The 18772-nt window shown below is 42.0% G+C and overlaps 1 protein-coding gene across 1 annotated transcript in view; it reads right to left on the reverse strand.

Moving 5' to 3' along the window:
* Nucleotides 1-18772, reverse strand: part of SLC44A1 (solute carrier family 44 member 1) — a 198290-nt gene that overhangs the window by 15081 nt on the left and 164437 nt on the right. The window lies entirely within an intron of this gene.

Consider the following 18772-nt stretch of genomic DNA (forward strand, 5'->3'; position numbering starts at 1 on the left):
GTGCATGCATCATTGCTTCCTAATCTTCTTTGTCCACGCTTCTCCACAGCTCTAGTTAATTTCATCTTCCACCATGTTGCAGCGTTAACACCCACTTAACTGGCTACTCAAACCATGCGTTTCCTTCTGTAACTTCCGTATCCATGGTGAGTAAACTTTTAAAAGCAGTCACATTTTCTTTATACATAGGCTTTTAGGCTTGATCGCACCTATTACTTGCTTAAATGTGTACATCTATAAGATGACTCTCTGTATATTCTGGAAAATGATGGGACTTGGAATGACAGGTTGAAAGAGAGGCAGGAAAGTTTAAGACTGATTCTAGGTTTTCAGGTTGAGAAACTGCTTTAACAGTGGTGCCATTTCCTGAGATGGAAAAGCTTAGTTCAAGAACAAGTATAGATCTACCATTAATTCACTCACCTGATTCCCTATTTTTAGACATTTATGTTGGTGGTGACATTTTATAGTTAAGAACAATAACCTTTTAGCAATATCTTTTCACATATCCCTGTTTTCTACACAAAGAATTGCTGGGTAAAGAATGTGCAAATTTTTGAGATTTTTTTTTTTTTTTGTAGAGACAGAGTCTCACTTTATCACCTTTGGTAGAGTGCCGTGGCGTCACACAGCTCACAGCAACCTCCAACTCCTGGGTCTAGGCGATTCTCTTGCCTCAGCCTCCCAAGTAGCTGGGACTACAGGTACCCACCACAATGCCCGGCTATTTTTTTGATGCAGTTTGGCGGGGCCAAGTTTGAACTTGCCACCCTTGGTATATGGGGTTGGCACCCTACCCACTGAGCCACAGGCGCCGCCCAATTTTTGAGATTTTTAATACACAATGTCAAATGACTTAAAAGAGCTGTTTCCTCACACTGTTAACATTTGGGTAGATTTTTAATACTCAGTTTCTTATTCTCACACCCTTCCCTCTCTTCCACTTTTCTTTTGTCCATTCAATAACTAAACTTTTAAGTATCTACTTTGGCCTACAAAGGGCCTGACTTGGGAGATGATCAGGGAGAAGGAAGAGCTATGAAAAACTCCACAGAGAGTCAAATTTGGATAACTAGAACATCCTACTTACAAACTTGTTTGACTCAGACTAACAGGCTAGATAAGTTAAAATTCCTTCTTCATTTAAGCTGATGATGCCACTCTAAGAGTTTGGAAGAAGAACATTTAACTTCATGCCAACCACAAGTAGGACACTCAGACCAGGCTTTGCCTCAAGGAATTTAGAGACTCCCATTTAACAGTGAATTTTTAAAATATTATGCAAATTTGGCTCCCTTGGTCAAGGGCCACATCAATTCTCCATCGCATAAGTCAGGACAGCTCTATCCAGGGGTTTCTCTCATGGCAGCTAATAGGGAAGGGTGGAGCAGGAGATTCAAGGTCAGGATGGGAGTCTCCCAGCATGAAGGCCCCTTTTTGTACAATAGGACCAACTTCTACCATCTTGATCTGAAGGAAATTTCATACCACTTGGCTTGAGCACCTAAGTTGCTAGATGTAACAGTGACCTTAAGGGGGGGAAAAAGGGTTGGTGGACTTCCTTGTTTCTGTCACTCAGTTGGAGAGTCTGAACCCACAACAACATCTCTTCTCCTCTCAGCTGCTGCTCAGTGAAAGGCCTGAGCACACACAGCACTGTACCCACTCCTATCAGAGGTCCAAAGTCACCAGAAGAGTGAAGCCCTTACACAAAGCTGAAAAATAATGGCAAGGCACAGACATGCTGAAGGAGTTAAAAGGAGATTCTCAGAGAATACTCTGTGAACCTAATGCAAGTCTTGGTGATGAGTGTTGGTGCTCTGTTCTCTGCACACGGGCTATTCCTATTAACTCCTATAATCCAGAACTTAATGACTGGCTCTAATGCTGACTTAAATAACTTGCTAAAGGCTCTCTGACCTCTTCCAAGTTACTTAAGTTTCTGAGTCATTATGTTTTAATCTTTAAAACAGAAGCAAGTCTATGTCTCATGATTCTTGGGAGGATGTAAAGAGAGAACACATGGAAAGCCCAGCAGCTTTAGCTTGGTACATGTTCAGTAACTCATAGCTGCTCTTGGAGCAATGCACACGATGCGAGCACATGTAGTTCATAAAATACTAATGCATTTCACATATTAGGCCATATATTGGAAAACCAGAGGGAGCATTTCCAGGTATTGTTTTTTAATGAAAGATAAGTAATTTGAAGGTGAAATAATTTTTAAAAGGCTTAACATCTACCTTTTAAAAATACTCATACATGATATGGTTGAACTTTTGAAACTCACAATTTGTCATCTATTCAACATTTGCTGAACTCTTGTTATGTATCAAAATAATGCTGGTATCTCTTTCTGAATGCAGTCTTGCAGCGCTTCATTCATGAGGATAACAAGTAATACAACAACGGGCAGCTCAACTTTCTGGCATTTTGTAGACTTCCTTGTTCGGCCCCAACCCAGGGCCTTGTCAGAGCCAGGATGCTAGGTCACCAGCCTGGCCCAGTCAACTGTCTGGACTTGGGCTGCTGCGCCAGCTTACTTGGGGTAGGTTTCGTTCAGGTCTCAGGTGCTGAAGCACCTTAGAAGTCACAGTATCAGTAGGAGCGAGCATCTCAGCAGCAATCTCTCAGCAGCAGTCTTAGTAGGGGAGCGCCAATCAGGCATCCTCTGAGCAAGAAGCAAAGCCAAAGGAGAAGCCCAGGCTAACTTCTCCTGCAGCTATTTATAGAAGTAATCCCGTGGCCACCATCACCACAGGTGTGGAGAGACTGCTGACCAATGATGTACACACTTTCCTGCTCTCCTGCATCTCACTAATTAGAGCCAATGATGTTAAATCCCTTCCCCAATCCCTTATTGCCAAGGTATTTCTCACAGGTGCCTCCTACAATTCCTTATGTTGGAAGAAAAAAAAAATACATATATATATACAGAGTGTGTGATTCCCAGTGAAAGAGTCTTTGTAACTCTCCCTCATACCCTACTATGCACACATGTCTCCATGGAAAATGAAAGAATGTTGGTAACTTTAAATTTCCAATCTAATAGGAGACCAACGTTTCATAAATAGTAAAAGTTACTGATGACATCCCGACTCTTACTTAATAAAGTGTTTTAATCTCCTCCCTCTTCCTATGAACAAGAAGTAAAATGGGATACTTGGTCTCTTTCTTCTTTTCCTGCCCAAACCTTGGGATCCTGCAAGGAAACCGGGTATATTCTGTCTAGACAAGGGGATCCTGAATGGGGAGGGTTCTGGTCACATGTATTTGTTCTCAATAATGGCAGACAAAAGAAACCTCTGATCAAATGCTGACGGGCTGCTGATCAGCATACCAGCTGTTAACCGGGGACAGAGTGAGGTGGACGGTGAGAAGCAGCAGATTTTGCTCCCTACACACCAGAACAGGCGGCATGTTTCCATGTTGCCTTCTAAAAGGACTTCTGAGCTGGGCAGAAGTAGGAATAACTAAATTGATTTCTATAAATCATTAACAGTTGGCTGAACTTGTACATTGGGAATTCGAAAGCAAAAAATGAGAGGCTTCCTGTAATATAGGCTGTTCAGACCCTCCAAATCCCAGATTGGGATTTTTGGTCTGTCCAAAGGCTTTTCATTCTGACGTGTGTGTTTCCTGAAAGATACTATCTTTGTAAAACTACAATGACGGGTCAATCCCCTTTTCTACCCTGTGAGCTTATAAAACACTAAAATAAAGATTACTTTGAACATGCTTTAACAATCCTTCAAGTACAAATAAAGCAGGGTAATATTTCAGGGTCATCATTATCTCCCCGTATGAGGCACCGGCTTTGTCTTGCAGCCACCCTCAGGCAGACATTTATAGTTGTGCTATCCAGACACGTAAAAGCGTGCAATCCAGTGCCTTTCCTACCACATTTCTCTACGCTAAGACTAAGGTTCTTCAGTTTGTCTTTTGTGGCTTTTAATCTTCGTCACGGGCTCTGCTTTGATTGTCATGTTCACTGCCAAAATTTGTCCAGTCACAATTTGCCAACATGTGGGCATTTCTAGAATATTAAAGTAAGAGTAGATGAGTACAACAGAACAAAATATGGGCAATGGGGACTGTCCCCAAAAGTGTTGTCCTTCTGAGTCAAATATTAACTTTGGACTACATTTTTGAGAGTAATGTCCTTTAAGCTGTGGACTTGGCTAGTGAGCAAGAGATCACAGTCTGTTAAGCCATATCTGGTAATAAGAAAGTTACACTTTGGGAAGAGTGGCTAAGAGACCCTCTCCTGATATGGGCTGGGCCAGTGAGGCACCAGTTCCTTATCTATGCAGATGGGGCAGCCCAGCCCATAGGCCAGGAAAGCCTGGCTTTGGGGATCAGGTCAAGGTTGTGGCGCCTGTCTAGCGGTGAACAAATATTGACAGAATTGAAGTGGTTGGGGGACAGAAAGAGTGGGGAGCTGGTTAATGACTGTCAGACTCCAAACCTGGAAAAGCTGGAAATCTCTACAGAGAGACTGGGACAGAAAATCTGTAAGCTGAGAAAAGTGCTTTTATTTAATTAACCTATTCCAGAGTAAGCCCCATAGGACAGCATACAACAGCATGACAGAATGGCCCTTTTCACTGTTTCAGTCTGAAGACTGTGTGCCTCCCTGTCTTTTGATGGCTCACTGATAGTAAGGGAAAGAGAAAAAGAAGGGAAAGGACCTAAAGTTTATTTTTTATTTATTTTTATTGCAGTTTGGCCAGGGCTGGGTTCAAACCGGTATATGGGGCCAGCACCCTACCCACTGAGCCACAGGCCCTACCCTGGACCTAATGTTTATTAAGGACCTGCTGAGTGCTGAACACTGGTGTCAGGATTTTATACACATTTTTCTCACTCAATCCACAAGAAGCTCCTTTTGCCAGATAAAGAAAGGAGAGAAGCAACTCACCCTGCTGTGAAAAGCAACCTGAAAATATATTCATTATCACTTATTATTTTAAAAGTGTACAAAAACGTGGAGCACAATGAGTTGGTTTATTTCATGCCTTAGGTTCTGGATATGAACCAGTGCTCAGTGTTTGACCCCAACAAGGACATTTATGAGATTTTCTGGGGTCTGCGTGCTGGGGGTGTTGAGGGAGGGAGGCTGATAGGACAAGGAGATGACACTGTGCAGAAGCTCTGATATGAAATGCAGAAATTCAGTTCTGTAAAATAGCTACATAAAAAGAACCCCTGTTAGGCTCGGCACTTGTAGCTCAGTTGCTAGGGTGCCAGCCACATACACCAGGGCTGGCAGGTTCAAACTCAGCCCAGGCCTGCCAAACAAAAATGACAACTACAACAAAAAAATAGCCAGGCATTGTGGCGGGTGTCTGTAGTCCCAGCTACTTGGGAGGCTGAGGCAAGAGAATCGCTTAAGCCCAGGAGTTGAAGGTTGCTGTGAGCTGTGATGCCACAGCACTCTACTGTCTCAAAAAAAAAAAAAAGAGCCCCTATTAGACTTAGGCCAAATCTGATTACCAAATTGTTAAGAGACTTTGTAAATAGAATGGGACTTTTCGTGTGAATCTGCATGAAATTCTCAACTAACAGATACAAACTTAATCCGGAATTTTTACTCAATTGAATTTGACTACTCTCAGATAAATAGGATGTGTTATATAATTTGTGCATTGATATTCCAGTAAAATAAACACTCTGATAATACCTATTGGATACAATCTAGCCTTTTTTTTTTTTTAGAGATAGAGTCTATAAAATCTAGCCTTTTTTTTTTTTTTTAGAGATAGAGTCTTACTTTGTCACGCTTGGTAGAGTGCCATGGCATCACAGCTCACAGCAACCTCCAGCTCTTGGGCTTAGCCAATTCTCTTGCCTCAGCCTCCCTAATAGCTGGGACTACAGGTGCCTGCCACAATGACCGGCTATATTTTGTGTTGCAGTTTGACTGGGGCCAGGTTTGAACCCACCACCCTCGGTATATAGGGCCGGCACCCTACTCACTGAGCCATAGGCGCTGGCCCCAAATCTAGCCTGACCTAACTTCTTGGCCTCATAACAAATTACTTCAAGGTTATCCCTTCCCAAGGTATATACCCCAAACGCCGTCTCACACCTCTGTGTCTTAATACATATCAGCCTCTTCTGGGAACTTCAGATCTGGATTATGAAGAACAATTTTTATTTTTTTTTGAGACACGGCCTTGCTCTGTACCCCAGGCCAAAGTAGAGTGGCATCATCACAGCTCAATGCAACATCAAACTCCTATGCTCAAGGCATCTTCCTGCCTCCTCCTCCCAAGTATCTGGGTCTACAGGCACGTGCCACCATGCTTGGCTATTTCTTTTCTTTTTCTATTTTTCATAGAGACAGAGTCTCACTCTTGCTCAAGCTGGTCTTGAACTCCTAAGCTCAAGTGATCCTCCTGCCTTGGTCTCCCCAAATGCTAGGATTACAGGAAGAACAAATCTTTCCCAGGCTTCACTTTATTTCCTGACTTCATCCCATGCCAGTGGGATAAATTGTTCCCCTCCGGCACCCAGATGCTTCTACATTACACACACTTCTTTTTTTTTTTTTTTTTTTTTCGTAGAGACAGAGTCTCACTTTATTACCCAAAGTAGAGTGCCTTGGCATCACACAGCTCACAGCAACCTTCAGCTCCTGGGCTTAGGCGATTCTCCTGCCTCAGTCTCCGGAGTAGCTGGGACTACAGGCGCCCACCACAATGCCCGGCTATTTTTTTGTTGCAATTTGGCCAGGGCAGGGCTTGAACCCGCCACCCTCGGCATATGGGGCCAGCGCCCTACCTACTGAGCCACAGGCGCTGCCCGATTACACACACTTCTATCGCTGCACTGACCACACCTATCCCTTTTCCATCTCTGAACCATGCGCTCCATGACAGGAGGATTGGCAAATAGTTGGAGCTCAGTAAAAGAGCCAATTTCTTTAAGATACGATACATTCTTTCTTTGTTGCCTAAAATTTTCAACAGAGTTACGAATTGGCTTCTTATTATTTCCCTAAAACAAACATGAAGACTAAATTCCATAGCCAAAAATTTCAATGAATCCTTTCAGGGAAAATCTAAAAGTTGGTAATGTTTCAAACGAACGTAAAATAGGAACACTTGTTCTAAGAAATATGTAAGACAAAGGGCAATATTCTTGTATATATTGATTCTACATGAAAGCTAGTGAAAAGAGGATACAATTCTAAAAGCTAGCATCCGCCAGATACTTAGGTATTAACCGTTGCTGTTTGAATTCAAATGCTAAAACGAGCACTCTCAGTAAGGTAAGGCCTGGAAAGAGAAAAACACCTGAGTAGTTTTTGGGGTTGAGTGTGCTAATTGTTACTCAACCAGCAGGTGTCGCTAGAGACAAGAACATTTACTACGGCTGTCATCTCAAAAGATGACCACCCCAAATACAGCTGCCCCTGGAATTCTTGCCGCTTTCTAGGGCCCGTCCCTCCTTGGAAACTTCAGCTGGAACAGCATTCTTCACCATGGTTCTCAATATTATAAAGGAGAATACTCTGGGGGAGGGGAGTTGTTAAAATGCAGATTCCTGCCCTCCAGCTCCTGAGATTCTGATTCACTGGATCTGAAAGGGGGACGGAGTAACTTCCATTTTAAGCACCATTCTTTTACTTTCCCCTCATCCCTATCATGATGCACTTTGAGAAACATGTATTTGCATCCTAAGTAGACTGTACAATATCTCACAGCCTTGACTCACAATCAGGCTGGGACTCATTTGTTCCTTCTTTCAAAAAAGAAACATCCTAATAGTTTGCCAGTTACCACTGGCACCTTCACAAGGTTGTATAGCTGATGCTCCTATCTCAGGCTTGAGGTCACTATCAAAGGATCAATCATAAAATCCAGTGAAGACTCAACCTTTCCCTTCTTATACCCCCCCAATCAAAGAACTTGGTTTCCACCATGACAAGAAAAAGATATTCCTTTCCCTTAAAGAAAACTCATACATTTACATAAATTCTGCCAATAAATTAACCCCTAATGGTTAGTGTATAGGACATAATCATTCCGATAATGCTAAGAATTAATCTTATTACTATGGCCTTTTTTTTTTTTTTTTAAGAGACAGGGTCTCGCTATATTGCTCAGGCTGGAGTGCAGTGGCTATTCAAACATATAATCATGGTGCCCTGCAGCCTGGAACTCTTGAGCTCAAGTGATTCTCATACCTCAGCCTCTTGAGTAGCTGAAACTACAGTCCTGAGACACCATATCTAGCCTACTGTGGCTTTAAACATGAACAAAAATCATAAATCTATTAGTATCTGAAAATCAAAATGTTGCTATATTTCTCTGCCATGTTAACTTCGCAAATCCAAGATAAACACAAATTCTAGTAGTAAAAAAGGGGGATAAGTTATATTGCTACAAATAAAACATGAACAAAAATTCCATTTGAAACTTAAAATTGCTATGATACGGTTACCCAGGGGGTTTGAGGGAGAGTGCATTCTTAGAAACCTTAATGAAAATCATGCGTCTCAATGCAGACTATAGCTTAAAAAATACTAATTGTCCAGTGAAAACTTAATATGCCCTAAGTCCACCTATTATTTTTTTGTCTTTCTGACTATTAGAAAAAAATTTGCACTAGAATGGACTTTAAGGATCACAGAATCCAACCTTTCATTCTGTGCTCAATACTGCTTTACAGTGTCCCAGCTGCAAAATGCTCCCCAGTCTCTGCATGGTTTCCTCATATTGGGGGCGAGGCAAATAACCTCCTTCCCTGCAGCCAAGCCCATCCTGATACTATTTCAGTTTTTTAGAAAGTCTTCCTCACATTCTGTCTGGTAACCAGGAAACCCGGAAAGTCCTTCCCCCCCAGGACTTAGCGCAGAGCTTGGGTTAGAATTGCATCTCAGCTGCATTTAACAGAAACCTATTATGATGGCTTAAACAAAGAAGGCTTCTTCTCACGGAACAGTAAGTCCAGCAAGCTCAAGTCTGGAGAAGGAGTGCAACAATGTCCTTCAGGAACCAGGCTCCTAAGTCCTTTCTATCTTTTGGTTCTGCACCTTTAGCATGCAGCTTTGTATGTGCTTTGAAGATTACTGCTTTTCCTCCAGGTCTCATATCTGCATTCCAGACAGGCCAAACAGGGGAAAACCAGGAGTTGGGGTAGCACCTATGATGAAGGCAAATTTTTTTTTGGAAATTCCCATTTATCCCCATCTATACTTCTATCTCATTGGCTAGAACTATGTCACACAGCCACCTCAAGCTTCAAGGAAGCACGGGAAGATGAATGTTTCAGTGAACACACGTTGCTGACCAGAATGGCATCTGGGTTCTGAGGAAGAAGGGCAGAGTACCTATCGGGGAGAGCAACCTGCCACAGCTTGGCAGTAACAGGTAATGAACGCATGTTAATTCACTGATGAAACAGAAATGGAAAATGTCTTTCCAACCATGCAGAACCCTTTAGGGGCTCAGGCCAGGGTTATGAGAGCTCTTTTTCTCTGTAACATCCCTTTGGGTATTTGAATATAGCTAACAATCCTTTTCCTTTTCCCCTCCCCAACATGTCTCTCTTCCCAATATTCCAGGCTTGTCTCAGCAAACACTCGCATCTGTTTATATTCCGGGTGCAGACTGACCTTTAAAAAGCAGCGCAGTGATCTCCTTCCTCCTGCTCTCTATCCTGTGGCAGCTGTTACTGAACACCTACCACAATCAGCAGATACAGTGTCCAGACCTTGGTTTCTAAATATCAATTTCCATTAAAAGGAACCAGGGCTCCTTGAAGAGGTGGCTGATTACAGAGCTGAGACCTGGAAGACACAAGATGAGCCTGGAACATCTGGCTATCTCAGTAAACAAGAAGGTACTCACAGAGTGATGGGGGCAGGTGAAAAGTACAGGAACCGGCTGAATGCACTCTTGGTGGCCCAATCTGAGACAACTTGAGCATAAAACCAAGGGATAGTAACAGAGAAAAGAATCTAAGATTCCATAATTATTTATTTGATGAGTAAATAATAAGTGGGAAAAGGGAAAGCTCTTTCGTATAGAATACCAATTAATAAATGCAAGAAGAGTGATGACATTATTAGGCAAAAATTACAGTGATAGTTGTTTCTGTGGTTGAAGAATATGAATAGATGCTGAAGGTAGCGAGTGAAAAGCTGAGAAACAGGATTTGGGTACATAGTCTCAAAATATCTCTCTGCAAGATACTTATTAAATACAAAGGGAGAATTAGTAAATTAACAGGACAATCACCTTAGCCAAATAATCAAAGTTAATATCACACTAATGGGGCAAAGGCTATCCCGTGCCTCCTGGTGGGACGCACTGAGGGGGACACAGTCAGTACGACTTTTGTGGTGTCCCTGCCCAAACGCACACCCTGAACGTACTCATGAGGCAACTAAGACAAACCCAAATGGAAGGACATTCTGTAAAATAAACGGCCTGACTTCAAAAACATTAAGGTCATGAATAACCAAGAAAAGACTGAGGTATTCTTTCAAATTAAATGAGATTAAAGAGACATATCAAAAGAATGCAATGTCTAATCCTTTTTTTCTTTTTTTTTTTTGAGACAGAGTCTCACTTTATTACCCTTGGTAGAGTGCTGTTGCATCACAGCTCACAGCAACCTCAAAAGGCTTAAGAGATTCTCTTGCCTCAGCCTCCCAAGTAGCTGGGACTACAGGCACCGCCACGACACCCGGCTATTTTTTTTTTTTTTTTGTAGAGACAGAGTTTCACTTTATTGCCCTCGGGTAGAGTGCCGTGGCGTCACACAGCTCACAGCAACCTCCAACTCCTAGGCTTAGGCGATTCTCCTGCCTCAGCCTCCCGAGTAGCTGGACTACAGGCACCCGCCACAATGCCCGGCTATTTTTTTTTTGTTGTTGCAGTTTGGCCGGGGCTGGGTTCGAACCCGCCACCCTGGTATATGGGGCCGGCGCCCTGCTCACTGAGCCACAGGCGCCGCCCCGCCTGGCTATTTTTTGTTGCAGTTGTCTTTGTTGCTTATCTGGCCCAGGTGGGGTTTGAACCCACCAGCCTTGTGTCTGTGGCCACGCTGTAACCGCTGAATGCCTGTTTTCAATTATTTTGGATATACACCTAGTAGTATAACTGCCAGGTCATATGGTAATCCTATGTTTAATTTATTGAAAAACTGCCAAATCGTTTCCCAGAGTGGCTACACCATTTTACACTCCTATTAGCAATGTCTGAGGGTTCTAATTTCTTAACATTTTCATCAATACTTGTTATTGTTGGCTCAGTGCCTGTAGCTCAAGCACCTAAGGCGCCAGCCACATACACCAGAGCTGGCGGGCTTGAATCCAGCCCGGGCCTGCCAAACAACAATGACAACTACAACCAAAAAATAGCCAGGCTTTGTGGTGGGCGTCTGTAGTCCCAGCTACTTGGGAGGCTGAGGCAAGAGAATCGCTTAAGCCCAGGAGTTGGAGGTTGCTGTGAGCTGTGATGCCATAGCACTCTACCCAGGGCGACAGCTTGAGGCTTTGTCTAAAAAAAAAAACCTTGTTATTGTCTATTTGTTTGATTATAGCCATCTCAGTGGGTGTGAAGTGGTATCACATTGTGTTTTTTATTTGCATTTCCCTAATGACATTGAGCATCTTTTTATGTGACTCATGGCCATTTTTTAATTTTTGAAGAAATATCTGTTACTTCTTTATACGCTGTGTTCATTTAGATAGATAATTATTGTTCTTTGTATTTGCCTTTAGAAAAAAGGTGAATGACAATAAAAATATAATAATATGAACTTTTATATTTACTTATATAGTTTCCTTACCAATGTTTCAATTTTTTTGTTATGGTTAGAGTTATTAGTGGTTTTTCATTTCTGCTTGAAGAAGTCCCTTTAGCATTTCTGGTAGGACAGTAACTAGTAGCAACAAACTCCCTCAGCCTTTATTTATTTAAGAATGTCTTGAGTTCTCTTTCAGTTTTGATGTACGCTTTTGCTGGATAAAGAATTTTTGATTGACAATTCTTTTCTTTCAGTATATAAATACATTGTCTTATTGTCTATGGTCTCCATGGTTTCCGCTTCCTTCCTTTCCCCTCCCCTCCCCTCACCGCCTCTCCCGTTACCCTTTCTTTTCCTTTTTTTTGAGACATAATCTCATCACACTTTGTGGAGTGCTGTGGCATCAGAACTCACAGCAAACTCAAACTCTTGGGCTCAAACAGTCCTCCTGCCTCAGCCTCCTGAGTAGCTGGGACCACAGGTGCCTGCCATGATGCCCAACTAGTTTTTCTACCAAACTCCTGAGCTCAGGCAATCCACCCACCTCAGCCTCCCAGAGTGCTAGGATTACAGCCCTTTTTCTTTTTCTTTTCTTCCTTTTCTGTCTTTTTTTTTTTTTTTTTCAGACAGGAAATTGCTCTGTCAGTTAGGCTAAAGTGCAGCGGCATAAATAGAGCTAACTGTAACCTTTAATATAGTGATTTTCAACAGGTGTTGAATCAGTATACAGTAAGTATACTCATTTTAAAAATATTTTTTGAACAACATAAGTGTGCTGCAGTTTAAATATAGGTTCATGTGTGATGTGAAAACACACACATCACACATGAACCTATAATTGAAAAACACTGCTCTAATTCCTAGACTCAAGAGATCCTTCCCCGTCAGCTTCCAGAGTAGCTGGAACTACAGGTGTACACCACCATGCCTTGCTAATTTATTTTTTAATTTTTTTTTTTGAGACAGAGTCCACTATGTTGCCCTCTGTAGAGTTCTGCAGCATCACAGCTCACAGCTACGGTAAACTCTTGGGTTTAAGTGATTCTCTTGCCTCAGCCTCCCAAGTAGCTGGGATACAGGTGCCCGCCACAATGCCTGGCTATTTTTTTGTTGCAGTTATCATTGTTACTTAACAGGCCTGGGCCGGGTTTGAACCTGCCAGCCCTGGTGTATGTGGCCAGCGCCCTAACTACTGAGCAATAGGCACCGAGCCTGTTTTTTAATTTTTTTGCACCAGTTATTTTTCACCTTCAGAATTTTTATTTGGTTCCTTTTTATAATTTCTTTTTATTGATATCCTATATTTGGTGAGACATTGTTTTTATGATTTCTTTAGTTCTTTGTCCTTGGTTTTCTTTATCTCTTTGAACATATTTAAGGCAGTTAATTTAAAGTCTCTTTTAATTAGTCCAGTATCTGGGTTTTTAAGACAGCTTCTATTAAGGCCAGGCATGGTGGCTCATGGCCTGTAATCCTAGCACTCTGGGAGGCCGAGGCAGGTGGACTGTTTGAGCTCAGAAGTTTGAGACCAACCTGAGCAAGAGTGAGACCCTGTCTTTACTAAAAATAGAAACAAACAAACAAAACACAGGATGGACGTGGTGGTGCACACCTGTAGTCTCAGCTACTCGGGAGGCTGAGGCAAGAGGATCACTTACGCCCAAGAGTTTGAGGTGGCTGTGAGCTGTGATGCCGGGGCACACCACCAAGGGAGACAAAGTGAGACTCTGTCTTAAAAAATAATAATAATAATAAAGTCCTTATTTCCCCTCCTACCCTCGTCCTTCCCAAGATTTTCCATCTGTCTGCTGCTTGCCACATCTGTCTCTCCTCACATCAGTGGCTGCAAGTAGTGTATTTGCCTTTAAATGCTTTGACAAATGTCACTTGTGAGGTCACTTTAGCCTTTAGAAGAGGCTTGGGAAACAAAGACAAACACCTGAGCTGATCCTTCAGGGAGCCATCAAATAGGTCAGAGCACATAACCACGACTTTTTTGAGAACAGGGTCCACATTGCTCACTGATACCAGCAAACCACAGAGAAGCAGGAACCACATCCCCACAGCAGCTGTGAGTGGAGATGGGATGCGATGAGTTAAAATGCCTCAGTGCTCTCTCCGTGAAATGTCCTCACTTAGCATTTGCCTAGTTGTTGTAAGTTTTTAATTAGGTTCCAGAGTCTGGCAAAAGCCGATGTGTTTTTTGCCAATTTAATCTTTCCTTTAGTGGAAAAAGTGAGTTTTGGAATTTCCTTCTCCTCTGCTGTTTTAGTCGTAGTGTCCCATCATTACCTTCTATACATAAAACTAGAGTGGAGGCTCTAACCTGTGTTCACTTCTGTATTCTCAGCTTCTAACACAGAGTAGGTACTCAGTGCATATCCATTAGGTAGTGACGAAGTGAATAAACAGGTCGTCATTAAGCCTTACAAAATCCCTATAAGACTTTATTTTTACCATTTACAAAGGAAGGTACTGAGCCTCAGAAAGATTTTGTGGCTTTCCTGGGTGATCCAGCTTATACAATATAGTGGCTGGGACTGATTCAAACCCATATCCTTAACCCCAAGACCCTTGTCCTCTTCTTTGTACTATGGAGCTACTTTAGGCATCAGAAAATAGGGAGATAACAGCTCTGTTGTACTTAAGTGCTTTCAAAGCATATTCCCATTCACCCTTCATTTAATGACAGAATAGTCCTACAGCATAGGCTGAGCATGTTCCACTTATAGACAAGGACACTGAGGCACAGAGACGACAAATAACCTGTGCCTGGGATGGAGGAGTTGGGGATAAACTCCAAATTCCAACTCCTGGTGCAGTGTCTTTTTGTCATTTCATCTTATCTCTTTACTAAAGTAAAGAAGGTTTTCATCTTAATGTGGTTCTTTCCAGGTGAAAGTAAATTATTTTCCAATGCAGTATCACAGGCAAACCAGGACCTGGGGATTCATGCTCGACTCCCATCATTCTTTTCCTTGGCCCCTTCTACCAATCAGTCATCCACTTCTGATGATTCTACCTCTTCATTAGCTATTAAATATACCCCTTTCTCTCCATTCTTGTTGCCAGTTCCCTAGCTGGAGCCCTCATTCTGCATCACTTGGCATGTGACAATGGTTTCCAGTTTTCCTGACCCCAAAGTAACTCACCCCTGTTTTCAGAGTAATTTTTCCCCCTGCAATGTAAATATCATCAAGCACTCCCTTGCTTACAGTCTTTCAGTGAGCCCCCATTCAGAGTAAAATCAAGAACCTCAGTATGGCCCACGAACCCTCATGACCTGATCCCTGCTGATGTCTCCATGTCTCCAATTTTACGTCCTGACACCTACTCTTAAGTACAGATTCACAGACACATCCTCATTTCTTCCTCTTGCTTAGAACACTGACTCCCTTTCCCCAAAGGCTTATTTACTGATTACAACCCCACCTCCCTGCCCTTCCGCCTGCAGGTGGGTCTCTCGGCTTCTCCTGAGTTAACTCTGCTAGAACAACAAGCACATTGAATTACAGTCATCTGCTTCCTTCTTTGCCTTCCTAAGAGGACCATGAGTTTTTGGAGGGCAGGGACTGGGTCTCTTATTTCTGTATCCTTAGCTAATACAGAACCCAGTAAATGTCTTTTGAATAAATGAAGACGATTTGTTTTATTTATACTTAACAACATGTCTTGTAACTCATAATAGAGCAGACTTACATAAGATATGAGGTAACAACCTCGGTTAAAGCATCAGGAAGTTATATGTTGGGACTTTACCAGCTCAGCATCTCCAAATCCAATTTGAGAGCCATATGTAGGTTATTTTTGCTTTCACAGTAACTTGAAGAATGCATATACCTTCCTCTACTAGAGAAGAAAATTCTATAAATCTTGGTGTTTTCCTTTCTCCTCAGGTTGCTAGGAAGCTAAAAGTATTTAAGGCTTCAATGTACTGTGACCATAAAATTATAGTTCTGGAGTCAACCATATTTGCTTCTTCCTGTTTATGTCTTTGCTTTTATATTTTTATTTTAATAATCTTTTTGTACATATATCTTTTAGTTTAAAAAAGTGGGATTTAAATACATAAATATACATATGCTAAAAACACATTGCAAGAAACACTATTTCTTGTCAGCAGAGAAGCAAAACGATGATTAAGGCAACAAGGCAGAAGGGCAGAGTTGGAGCCCCTGAGACCCAGTTTGTCCTCAGCTACCTAGGCAATACCAGTGGGTGTTACATTGCAACTCTCCACCGAAAACCAGAGATCAGTTGGTTTTCATTCATCAAGGAGTGGAGAAAACTTTGCTGCCACAGAGAAATATTTTCAGGACCTCCAACTCTTCTTTGACTCCTTCTAATCATTACAGAGATTTTATAGCAGCTAGCATTGAGTAGAAAAGGTAAATATTTCTAATATTCAATGAATTAAAGAATCAAACTAGGCTTGGTGGCTCACACCTGTAATCTTAGCATTCTGGGAGGCCAAGGTGGGAAGATTGCTTGAGTTCAGGAGTTTGAGACCAACCCAAGCAAGAGCAAGACCCCATCTCTACTAAAAATAGAAAAATTAGCTGGGCACTGTGGCATGCACCTATAGTTCTAGCTACTGGGGAGGCTGAGGCAGGAGGACGCTTTGGTCCAGGAGTTTGAGGTTGCTGTGAGTGAGGCTGATGCCACAGCACTCTAGCATGGGCCACAGAGTGGAACTGAAATTTAGATTTGACTTACATGTGTCTTCAAATTGAAAGCCAATTGTCCTAAATACTGTTTATCAAGCTGATTCTTTCCGTCCTCATTTGTTTCAAGTACATTCTTAGCTTTTATTAAATCTGATAAATAATAGCATTCGTTTGGGGAACTTTCTGTTTCATTGGTCAATTATCACACTGACTTAGTTACTATCATTTCATTACTTTTTTAGATTACAAAATGGTAAAGCAATATTTTTAAACACACAAAGCAGCAAAGAAAAAAATGAATATTACCTATAATCCCACAACACACAGATAGATTAACATAATTATCATTTTGATGTGAATAGGGTGGCTCTTATAGCTCTCACTTAACCATCTTGCCAGATTAACTGACATTCTCCAGCTCTCTGTAGAATGTACTGGCAGGTATCTATAGATGCTGAATATTTGTGGAGACAGGCCTACCTTCAGGGGCCTGTGTACTCTGTTCTCAGCATCAGTGAGTTGTGGTTAGCAAAAGTCAGGTGTGTTTATTCCAACATGTTATGCTAGATGTGGTGGTTACACTAATGGTATGATTACCTAAATGTTATGTATACTGATAAAAACAATGAATATGAGAAGAGTCTTTATGAACACTCATGATTAGAAAGGTTGAACTCCTGGGGCGGCGCCTGTGGCTCAAAGGAGTAGGGCACCAGCCCCATATGCTGGAGGTAGCGGGTTCAAACCTAGCCCTGGCCAAAAACTGCAAAAAAAGAAAAAGAAAAGTTGAACTCCTTAGAAGGTATTAAAGGAAAAATGCAAATAAACTAATCTCACATTATGTCTGAGTCAGAAATATAAACACTGGAAAGAAATTATAAAATTCTAGGAATCTACACTCTGTGGCTTTCATAATCATCTCTAAATTCTTTCTTCTTTTTTTTTTTTAAGACAGGGTCTCACTATGTCACCCTTGGTAGAGTGCCGTGGTGTTATAGCTCACAGCAACCTCAAACTCTTGGGCGTAAGTGATTCTCATGCCTCAGTCTCCCAAGTAGCTGGGACTACAAGTGCCCACCACAATGCCTCACTGTTTTTTTGTTGTAGTTGTCATTATTCTTTAGCAGGCTCGGGCTGCATTCAAATCTGCCAGCCCTGGTGTATATGGCCAGCACCCGACTCACTGAGCTACAGGTGCTGAGCCAACATCTCTAAATTCTTGATCCACTTAAAAGAAATCAATATTTCACATTACTACGTCTTTGGATAGTTACATTATCAATGTTGTTAATGCAAAAAAAGGACAGTAGACAACGTCAGACAAGTCGAGGTATCATATGAAAGAATTAATACATCTATGTCCAAATTGGCCAATTAACATTTACATGTTGTAGTTTAGAAAAAATCATTTTTTTTTTTTTTTTGTAGAGACAGAGTCTCACTTTATGGCCCTCGGTAGAGTGCCATGGCCTCACACAGCTCACAGCAACCTCCAACTCCTGGGCTTAAGTGATTCTCATGCCTCAGCCTCCCGAGTAGCTGGGACTACAGGCGCCCGCCACAACACCCGGCTATTTTGTGGTTGCAGTTTGGCCGGGGCCGGGTTTGAACCCGCCACCCTCGGTATATGGGGCCGGCGCCTTACCGACTGAGCCACAGGCGCCGCCCAGAAAAAATCATTTTTAATGATTCTCCTTTCTAACCAAATGTTTCAATTAACTGGTTAACTACAGTGCTTATAGGATTGGTTAAGACAGCATCTACTATATCTTTATTTGAAGATGTACAGGAGTATTTTATACAAATGGGGGCATTCTGTAAATACTGCTTTAGCCCCCGCTTTTTCCACTGAGCAAACTGTGAACATGATTCCAAGTCATTAACTATAACTTATACCACTGTTAAAGCCTGCACAGTCTTTCCTATTGTACTTTGTTTCCTTTTACTTAACATTAAAACAATGAGACTAGACATGGTAGCTTATGCCTATAATCCCACTTTGGGAGGCCAACGTAGGAGCATTCCTCAAGGACAGCCTGGTAACATAGTGAGACTCCGTTTCTACACCCCCCCCAAAAAAAAAAATTGGGTAGGGATGGTGACGCCTATAGTCCTAACTACTTGGGAGGCTTAAGAGGGAGGATTGCTTGAGCCTAGGAGTTCAAGGTTGCAGTGAGCTATGATCACGCCGCTGTGCAGAGCAATACTCTGTCTCAAAAACAAAAATGAAAACACACCTCTGTCCACCTTTCTTGATTTCCTCTTTGGTAGACAGAAAATTTGGGAATTTAGTCTTATGCCTAGCCTAGGATTGCTTATATAACTAATCTCCTTTTTCT

This window comes from Nycticebus coucang, chromosome 2 (genome assembly GCF_027406575.1).
Source record: "Nycticebus coucang isolate mNycCou1 chromosome 2, mNycCou1.pri, whole genome shotgun sequence".
NCBI lineage: Eukaryota > Metazoa > Chordata > Mammalia > Primates > Lorisidae > Nycticebus > Nycticebus coucang.